The sequence below is a fragment of the Eptatretus burgeri genome, chromosome 2 (assembly GCF_056783735.1).
Source record: "Eptatretus burgeri isolate ZD-2024b chromosome 2, Ebu_testis_v1, whole genome shotgun sequence".
NCBI classification, from domain to species: Eukaryota; Metazoa; Chordata; class Myxini; order Myxiniformes; family Myxinidae; genus Eptatretus; species Eptatretus burgeri.
Genome location: NC_140962.1, coordinates 139,701,826 through 139,711,825, shown reverse-complemented (window position 1 = coordinate 139,711,825; position 10,000 = coordinate 139,701,826). Strand labels below are relative to the sequence as shown.

The following is a 10,000-nucleotide window of genomic DNA, read 5'->3' as shown; positions in this document are numbered from 1 at the left end:
CTAACTACCAGGGAAGCCTCACCCTCGGCCGACTTTGTCCGAACCGAGTCGCTATCACCGACTCGGATCCGGCGTAATCGAGCGGAAGTTACCAAAGCCGTGCCGGACCAAATGAACACTTGCGGCACAGACGGCCTCACTATTTCTCAAGCCCGCACCATGCTGGGTCAATGGTAGAAACGACAGGTAACGAGCTGGTACATTTAACAGGGGTTTATTTATAATGGGGAGAGGGTGACAAAGAGCAGAGTTATCCAAACAAAATAAATGCAATTTACAATGAACACAGGCACTTAACAGTCTCTACTTACAGGACGGGCACCGCACACGCACACGCACACGCACACGCACACGCACACGCACATACACACACACACAAGAAATGGGGCCGGTTGGCCTTTATTTGACCCTTCAGCTCGGGAGGGAAGACGAGCTGAGGGTAAAAGTTCGGTCGGGCACCTTTCCGCCTCGTGTGGTCTGGTCGAGACGAGCTGGTTCGGGGGGGGGGGGGGACTCGAACCCACACCTTCGTCGCCGCACCAGGGACCGGGAATGACGCAACGGACGCCAGCCAGCATGAGAACGGACGAGACGAGATGAGCACTTGCTGGCAAGACGAGAACACCAGCAGGCAAAGCAAGACGATCCCAGCAGGCAAAACGAGGGCAAACAAGGCGACGGGGCTTCTTCCTACTTGCCAGTCGGATCGCCCCCCCCCCCCACTATTATTCATTCCTCACATGAGGTGGGAGGGGTCAGTCTTGAGGTACTCTTTGCCCTGATTGGACAGGGTTTCGTGGGGTGATATGCTGGCCATCCATGATTGGACAGGGGGAACCCCCTCCTTTCCTGGACGGAGTTGGAGCTCTGATGTGAGGAAACCTCCGCTCACGTCCATGGTCGAACGCACATGGGCAATGGAGTCGATGGTGCAAAGAAGTGAAGGGAATTGATGTATAAAACTAACTAGAAAATAACTCGCAGCGCACATACACTTAATCGCCCATTAAACATAGGGACGGGACCCTCACTACAAACACTTACTTATCGAAATAACTAAGCTTTGGGACTGCTGTCTGTTTGTGTGCAAAAGGCTTCCAGATTCGTTACATTATATATATATATATATATATATATATATATATATATATATATATATATATATATATATATATATATATATATACGGTATATACCTACAATATTGTAGGGAGTCAGGTGAGAAGACCACCAGGGGGGGTAATTATCTCGGGTTCCCACCAGACTCCCAGGAATTGTAGGCCGTCACACACAGAAAATTCTGTGATGCAGCGGGTCGCTAACTGACTGTGAACACCAATAACTCAACCACGTGACCTAGGGTCCTCCCGTCTCGTTAATCTGGTTTCCTAAAAATAACCACGTGATCTAATTACCGGGGGACACGCCCTCAGTACGCCTTGTCCGAAACGGATCAGATGCAGCCGAGCGACACTGCCAAGGACGTACCGGCTAAAAGGAACGGATCGTTGGGAATAAAGTCCCGGCTAAGTTGGGATATGGACCTTGCTGGATCAATGAAAGAAAAGACAAATGAGCCGGGAACATTTCTACAAATAATTTATTAACAGGCAGGTGAGGAAAGGTATGTGGCACAGTGAATGTTGTTTATTGTTGTCTGGAGCAGGAATAGGAAGAAAGGTGCGGCAATAATACAAGCAACTTACAAAAGCAGACACAGAGCAGAGTTATCCCGATATATTTATTGTACAATCTTAACTTAAGCGAATCTACAGCTTACACTTTACAAAACACACACACACACACACACACACACACACACACACACACACACACACACACACACACACACACCCTGATGAAGAGGAGTTAATGACGAGAAAAAGAGGAGAGGAGATGAGGCTAAGAGTCTCTCAATACCTGACATGATTGCCCGACCGCGCCCGATTGCCCGACCCGACGTTTTGGGGGGATGCTCCGCTCGGCGATATCTCCCTGACAGCTGGCACGTCGTCTCTTGCTTTGTGGTACTTCGTGCAGCTCGCGTCGGTCCAGAGAATAAGACGCGACCGTCTGGCGTGAAGGGAGGGACTTGGGTGGAGTCAGAAGCCAATGGGTGGAGAGAGGCGGAGTCCGAAGCAAGTGCGCGGAGAAGGGCGGCGAGGTGGTGAAGAAGGCAAAGTCAGCAGGCAAATTGGTAAAGAAGGGCGGAGCCAGCAGGCGAATGGGTTTGTTGTCGATCCCGAGCCGGCAGGAACGACACACTAGCGGCTCCGCGACCCATCCTTTGACAGACTCCGTGGTGCAGGACGGGGGGGGGGGGGAGGGGGGACCACCCGAAGCGATGTGTCATCACCCGAATCGGGCGCTCTGGTTGGGCCCCAGCCACTGCGCGGCCTGGCCGTGATGACCGGAAGCGGCTCCATTCCACTTCCGGCAAGGTGGTTCCAAGCTGCAGAATCATCTCGCTCCAAACCTCATGATATGAATCGCCTTGCACCGAACCCTGTGACGTGCCCCAACAACCCGCGGTTGGCGCAGTTCAATGTGCCTGTTCACTGGTGCGCCATGCGGCCTGAGCGATCCAGCCGCACAGCATGCCTCTGCCTGGTGGCAGCTGCATCAAGGTGGAGATGCGGGAGCATGTCTGCCGTCCACGGGAGACATTTGTGGCCGTCGTGGTGAGTGAAGACCGACAGTACGACGTTCTTGTAACCCCATGCGCAGACCCGTACAAAGATGTGTGTTTATTCGTGCCCCATTCCGTACGATGATAAAGTATCACGGGCTATGCGCGGGTCCGCCATTGTGCACGTGGTCAGCGCGCGGGTCCAACCAAATCCAAACAAGATGGACATTACAGGGACTTTCAGGTCCTGACACGACATGGACTTTCAGGAAGGAAAGCAGGGAATTTGAAGGAGGTGGGTTTTGGGTGGATTAACAGGGATAGAAAAGATCGTGGTTTTGGATGGAGGAAGATAAGAGGTGGTGATGAACAGCTGTTTTGAAGACCTTGAGGGAAGAGTGGGATTGAAGAGAGTGTGGGAGTTTGTTCCAAAGGCGGGAAAAAAGAGGAATGAAAGATCAGTGATTCTTCATTTTGGTGATTTTACCAGAAGGGGGTTGCCGGCGGACCTTGAGCATCCTGCGGAAATATAGGGTAGAACCTATCACAGACAGAGGGATTGGGGGGGGGGGTGGGTAGCGAGACCAGAGAGGAGACGGTTGAAGACAAAGACCACCGACCTGCCTGCAGTGAGAGAGTGAGAGACCCAAAGACTCGGCCTTATCACGGGAGATGCCAATGATCCTAAATGTCTTGGTTTCTTCAGTGTGAATCCGAGAAAGGTGAGAGGGGGGAGCACCAGCCCAGAGATGAGAGCAGTACTCCATCAGGCTATGGACGAAAGCTATGTATGTGTTCAGGAGCTCAGGTGTGTCAAAATATGCAACTCCTCTTCAAATTTCAAGTCAATCGGATAAAAATTGAGGATTTTAGAAATCTCACTAAAGTTGTTGACCTTTGGCCTATTTTGACCTTTTGGTCGATGTTGATCTCAAAAACAATAGGCTTCTTCCTTATGACAAACTCTCCCACGTGGTGAAGTTTCATGAAGATCGGTTTATAATTGTGAACTGTAGGCGATAAACAGATAAGACAGACAGACTAACAAAATCGACTAACCAATCTACTTGAAAAATCTTCGATTTTGCAAGTAACAGACAGCAAAAACAACTCACATTATTGTGAGGTGGTTGTTGGAGGTTTACACGCTGGGAGTTGGCGGAACGTGGGTTGCATGGCAGGCATTGTATACTGTATAAATTATGGATCTACCCTAGTTTATGATGGTACTACTGTCTCACTATAACTCCAAATCTCTTTTTTTTTCACCCTTCTCACTTGTATCATTGAATGCTTTGCTGATCTCGCTTTAAGTTAATGTATTTGTTTAATCTGTTCGACTTGTAATTTTCAAACTGCAGCCTATGGGAACCGATAACAGCCTCAGTTAAAAAGGCACCAATTGTGCTGATCACCCAAGATCGGCACGTATTCTCATGTTTAAATTTTTTAAAAAGACATTCAAAATCTGCTTTGTTTTTCGACAGTTGTTTAGAGAGTGTGTTCCAATGATCTGAGTACATGGATCAAAATCACTGGTTTTAAACTATACGATGTATACTGTATTTAGTGAAATTCTCTAAGGTGGTAACCTTTTTTATACAAACACTTTTCTTTTTCACCCTTGAGAGTTATGTCGTAAGATGAGCAGTAAAATTACCTTAAAATCGATTTATGGATGTGTTTGTACTATTTTCGTTTTTTGAAAGATTAGCACATTTGAGAGGTCACGTGACTCATTCTTCGCCGCCGATCTTATCAACCATGGTAACATCTTAATTAACAGTTATTTTTCATATTCGATACCTTATTTGACGATCGTAGTTCACCATCTCACCAATTATAATTAGACCAAGAGCCCAGGGGTACTTGGTTAGCTGGAAAGGTAACCAATTTTATTGCCTACCACAGTGTCCCATGTCCATCCCTGGGTACAGAACTGAACAACTGGCATGCCCCCAGTGGTGGGTGTGGCCAGAGGGGCATTACTAACTTACCCCAAAGCTGATCTGGATCAGCTTTGTATGGTAACCCATAAAATATCACATATCGCCCAAATGTCATCCCTAGTGCAAAACTTGGCTAATGCCAGTCATTTTCGATGGTGGGGTACCCCCTCCAGTCATCAATATATGACACTTCAAAGTTTATCTAGATCAGCTCATGAGGTAACCTCTGGGAATCTATTAGAAAATGTTCAGTAGGACCCCATGTATCATGAATGCTCATTGCCAGTGGTTTCCTAAGTTGACTCTCCCCTGGATTGACGTAGATCAGCTCGATGAAATAATCTCTTGGAATATAACAAAATTAGGCGACCTGATTTACCAGACACTAGGTATCGAAAGGCAGGAGAATATATTTTCTTTGGGGTCTTTCAGGACCATTGACTTCAGACCCATCTGTCAGTGGACACCCTATTAAAAAAAGAGGTGAAAGTCAGCATTTTTCATTACGAGATAAATTTATGGGATATATTTCCACAAGCAAACATCAAACAATTTAAAGTCTTAAACAACCGTAAATACAAAAATGTAGGATAAGAAAATAATCTAATGATCGAGTAAGTATAAGAGTACTGGTACAAATATGTAGCTTAAAATTATAGTTTTCTGGATTATCATAGTGATTACCCAATGCTCTCAGATTTCAGAGCTTTCTACAGTAGGTGTCCATTCTGGCAATTTGGTCATGTTGGCAACACCCAGAATTCCATGTGACACTGATTCCAGATGTTAATTGTTCATTCCTGGAATTCTTTTTTATACTGGGGTTGATACCTTTAAAACCAAGATAAGTAATTTTGAATATGCTTTTCAGTCCTGAACACTTGTTAACCGTCTGAATTCGGAGCCATGGACGACATAATATTTACATTGATTTGTTCTACCCTGTACTGTATTACGTAAATTAAAAATTCAAGCCAAGATGATCCTCTTAAACTGGGTCGATCTTGCATGCCAATGTGCTCCATGTCAACATACAAAAAACATTTTTAGAGTTATTAGTAGTAATATGAAATATCAAGATTTCATCTTGGAAGGAAAGCGTCCACTTTTCGATATTAAGAGCGAAGGCGAAGGGCAAAATCACCCGCACATGTCAATTTCTTTTCTGTCAGAATCGGTCTCCACTCGATGCATCGACTTCACTATCGCTATCACTTTGTTCTTCATCACAGTCCTGTTGATCTATTCCATCGCCAGCTGATGTCACGTTATCTCCTTCCACTGAATCTGTGAATAAACATTCTGGAAGTTCTGACCCTTCAAACCAGATTGGCTGCAGTATACCCTCGTTGTCTTTTGACCAACCATAATTACATGGTGTCAATCCAGTCATCGGCACAGCCGTTATAGCGTTCGTCCACAGCATAGAGATGTATTGGGAAATACGGATTTTCATCTCCAGAGTCCTTCGACAAGGTGGCAGCAATGCACAGTCCAGCTTCTTCACATTGCCAAGGGGTTTTTCCTGAAAATTGAATGAAACATTCGTTATGACATGATTGACTAGGCGACCTGAAACCTACATAACTAAAAATATTTCAAATACATGTACTTCATAAGTTTTACTTTACCTTATCAACTTTTCCAGTAATTTCAATAAGTTTCTTGTCTTGCCTCATCCACGTCTCGAGTCTTGGTTTGGGCATACATACGGCAGACGAACTCTGAAGCCACGTTATGGCTGGCTGTCACGGGTCAACAGCACAGTTCTGGGGCATCTACATTTACCTCATCAATCGTCTCCACAGAGAACTTCAAAGATGTGTCAAAACCAATGATGTACGAGGCTACATAAACGCACTTCCCAAGATCTTGGACGTTTTCTTTGCTTTGAAAAGACCAAACTACGCAAGGTGAGGGACACTCTTCCTCCATAAATTGAAGACTGCGAACCCCAAGGTCATCAACATCCTTGAAAATGGAACCTTCTCCATCCGAAGAACTAAGCAAGACTACAGCCGTTTTGCAGTTGATCTCTCCCTTGAACAGACGGTTAACAAGGATGCTGGCTCTAGCATGAAGGGCACAGTAGCGTTTCGAAACTTGGATCAAGCCTTGTGAAGATGGGCCCTCACAATGACCCAAAGGGCTCTGGTGGTCTCTGAAATGAAGGCGTTCGTGGGACTGGAGCAAGGAGACAGAGTAGCTTCCCAGTGCCGTCCATCCAGGGTGAGGAAAGACAATCTGAAAATGGCAGCATTAAGCAAAACCGCAGATGACTTCTGCAACCCATTCGGAGATGAGACATCCCAAACCCTTGTGAATATTGCAACAGGCAGAGCTGCATTAAAAGGAACGGAAACATACTTGCTTTCCACACTGCAGTGGGGACAAACAGCAAGAGAAAAGTTCAAAGAAGAATGGGACAACAGTTCTAAATGCTTCCTTCAGCCAGTCAAGAAAATGAAGATAAATAATTTCGCAGCAGAAAATCTGAAGAAGATGCCATTTCAAAGTGCCTCCAAGAGGGCACAGACAAATGCTGAGAATTTCAGGGACGTCTTGATACGCATGATTGTCGTTGTCGCGGAGAAAGGGGACCTTAACCTGCGTCATGTCCGAGCACATCCAATCATCAAGTACCCGCTGTCTCTTGCTCACTGCGATGGGTCACGGATCAAGACTGAGAAATCAACACTGCTGAACAAGTTGGAAACATGACAGATGGAGCTAATCACAGAACAAGACTTACCACACAGTTACGTCCAGGTGTATGATGGAGGGCTCTTACTTCACTCTGTTCTTGTGCAGACGCATATTGGGACATCATTTAGCTCGATTGCTCGCACCATGCTCTCCGTATTGTGTTCACACGGGGGAAATGAAGTTCACGTCTGCTTGGACAAATATGTGGAATATTCCATAAAGGACAGCGAAAGGAAGCTCCGTGGTGCTGTCAATTCCGTCTGTCATTGCTGGGCCAGAGCAGAAAATCAGGCAAAGTGGAGCAAAACTTCTTGAAAACGGCGTTTTCAAGCATGAGTTGGGGAAGTTCCTGCTGCGACGGTGGGTAAATGATCACTATTGGTACATACTTCGTGGCAAAATGTTAGTGGTCTCCTTCGGCGGACAATGTCAACGCTACATGCCAGATGAAAGCAACCACATCACTGTCACTGAGCCAACAGAATATCAAGGTGACCATGAAGAAGCAGACACGTTGATAGCTTTCCATGTAACCAATATCACAGAAAGGAACGTCATCATTAGGGCAACAGATACAGATGTGTTGCTCATCCTCATCGGTTTGCTTGGAAGGCAACGTCCAGAGATCCGGGCGAGGATGAACATTATCATGGACTGTGGCATGGCAAATAGTCGCAGATACATAAACGTCTCCAACATTGCTGCTGTATTGGAAGAAATCAGACCTGGACTGCCCCGAGCTATTCCAGGATACCATGCGTTCACAGGATGTGACTTCACATCAGCCTTTTACAAGTAGGTAGGGACTCCATGCGCCATTTCAATTCCAATGTTCTATGAAACAGTCGGTGATGAAATAGCATTGAAATACGTACAGCAATCCATTAAATGTTTGGTTGAAAAAGACACATCCCTAAATGTAATGCCATAAAATGGTCCAAATTATGAAGAAATTACCATTAATCTTACTTGGGTTTACTTGATTGTGAGGTTTCGGTAACTTTCAGGAAAGGAAAAGTCAAGCCACTCCAAATCCTTGAGAAAGATGAATCGTTGCAGTTCATCAATCTATTCACCAGTGTGGGGGAGCAATTCGATGATGTTGATGTTTGGGATGTCTCATCTCCGAATGGGTTGCAGAAGTCATCTACGGTTTTGCTTAATGCTGCCATTTTCAGATTGTCTTTCCTCACCCTGGATGGACGGCACTGGGAAGCTGCACTGTCTCCTTGCTCCAGTCCCACGAACGCCTTCATTTCAGAGACCACCAGAGCCCTTTGGGTCATTGTGAGGGCCCATCTTCACAAGGCTTGATCCAAGTTTCGAAACGCTACTGTGCCCTTCATGCTAGAGCCAGCATCCTTGTTAACCGTCTGTTCAAGGGAGAGATCAACTGCAAAACGGCTGTCGTCTTGCTTAGTTCTTCGGATGGAGAAGGCTCCATTTTCAAGGATGTTGATGACCTTGGGGTTCGCAGTCTTCAATTTATGGAGGAAGAGTGTCCCCCACCTTGCGTAGTTTGGTCTTTTCAAAGCAAAGAAAACGTCCAAGATCTTGGGAAGTGCGTTTATGTAGCCTCGTACATCATTGGTTTTGACACATCTTTGAAGTTCTCTGTGGAGACGATTGATGAGGTAAATGTAGATGCCCCAGAACTGTGCTGTTGACCCGTGACAGCCATCAACGACCTCCTGGAAGGAGTTTTCATACTGTTCAAGATGCTGTACGATTGCTGGATCTTCCAGATGCGCATCAAGACTTGGATCACGGGGACAGCGTGCATGGCTTGATGGTACATCTCCAATTCCTCTTCAGGGATGGTGAGTTGAAACCGCTCATACAGTTTGATTTCCAAGTCAGTTACCAGAAGGTCATGAATGCATGTACATCTGTTATGAAAGTTCCCCTTTATGAATCCATTCACGGATCCTTCTGCCAGAACATCTGCCTCTGTAAGGATGAACTCGATCCCACTTGCACTGATCATTGTCCCTACTGCCGCGTAAAAGGCCAACTCTACATGGAAGTTCCCAAGCAAGATCAGTAAATCATCAAATAATGGTCATTCTACCTCTTGTATTGAGTAAGCCTTTTTTGCCACTGCCAAGTCGTAGGTTACAATGGCAAAATCTTGGTTTGCTTCCTTTACTACATTGAGTGTTCGAACCATTGTTTCTCGCACGACATCGTTATTACTTGGTGAGCTTGAAATGGGGTCCATGTAACAGATTCTCTGGAGAGGAAGAGGGTCTTTTATGAACTGAGTGATGAATCCTGCATGCCTTCCCTTAACTTCCAAAACCAGTACAAATCCAGCGCTTTCAGCATTACCCTATCTGATTTTTCTGGTTGGGACACTGTGCTGCTTGCAGTATTTGCTGGAACACTGTCACTGGAGAATATAGCCTTATTGAGTGTCTTCCGGAAGGGTGGTACCTCTTGTTCCATGCCCACAAACCTTCGCCGGTTTCTTTCCTCTCGGAACTGTGAAGCACATCTAACGGACTCGCCAGCATCAGGCAGAATATTTTGATTAGTATGACCAACTGTGGCATGGAATGTGTCTTTTCCATCCAGTGTCTCGATGTTTGCATCGTTGTTGTCCCAGACTGACGCTGTTGCTAAGTTTGGGTCGAGTCTGATACCATCTGGTGCATCACTGTTGTCGGACTCCAGGGAATATACAAACTCTGTTTCTAGGCCCTTTGCCTCACTA

General features: G+C 45.9%; 1 protein-coding gene and 1 pseudogene across 1 annotated transcript in view; both read left to right on the top strand.

Moving 5' to 3' along the window:
• The window catches only part of LOC147033323 (15-hydroxyprostaglandin dehydrogenase [NAD(+)]-like), a 66,715-nt gene that overhangs the window by 8,308 nt on the left and 48,407 nt on the right, over window positions 1–10,000 (top strand). The gene's annotated exons all lie outside the window — the stretch shown is intronic.
• LOC147033324 (uncharacterized) overlaps window positions 6,316–10,000 on the top strand; it is a 5,958-nt pseudogene continuing 2,273 nt past the window's right edge.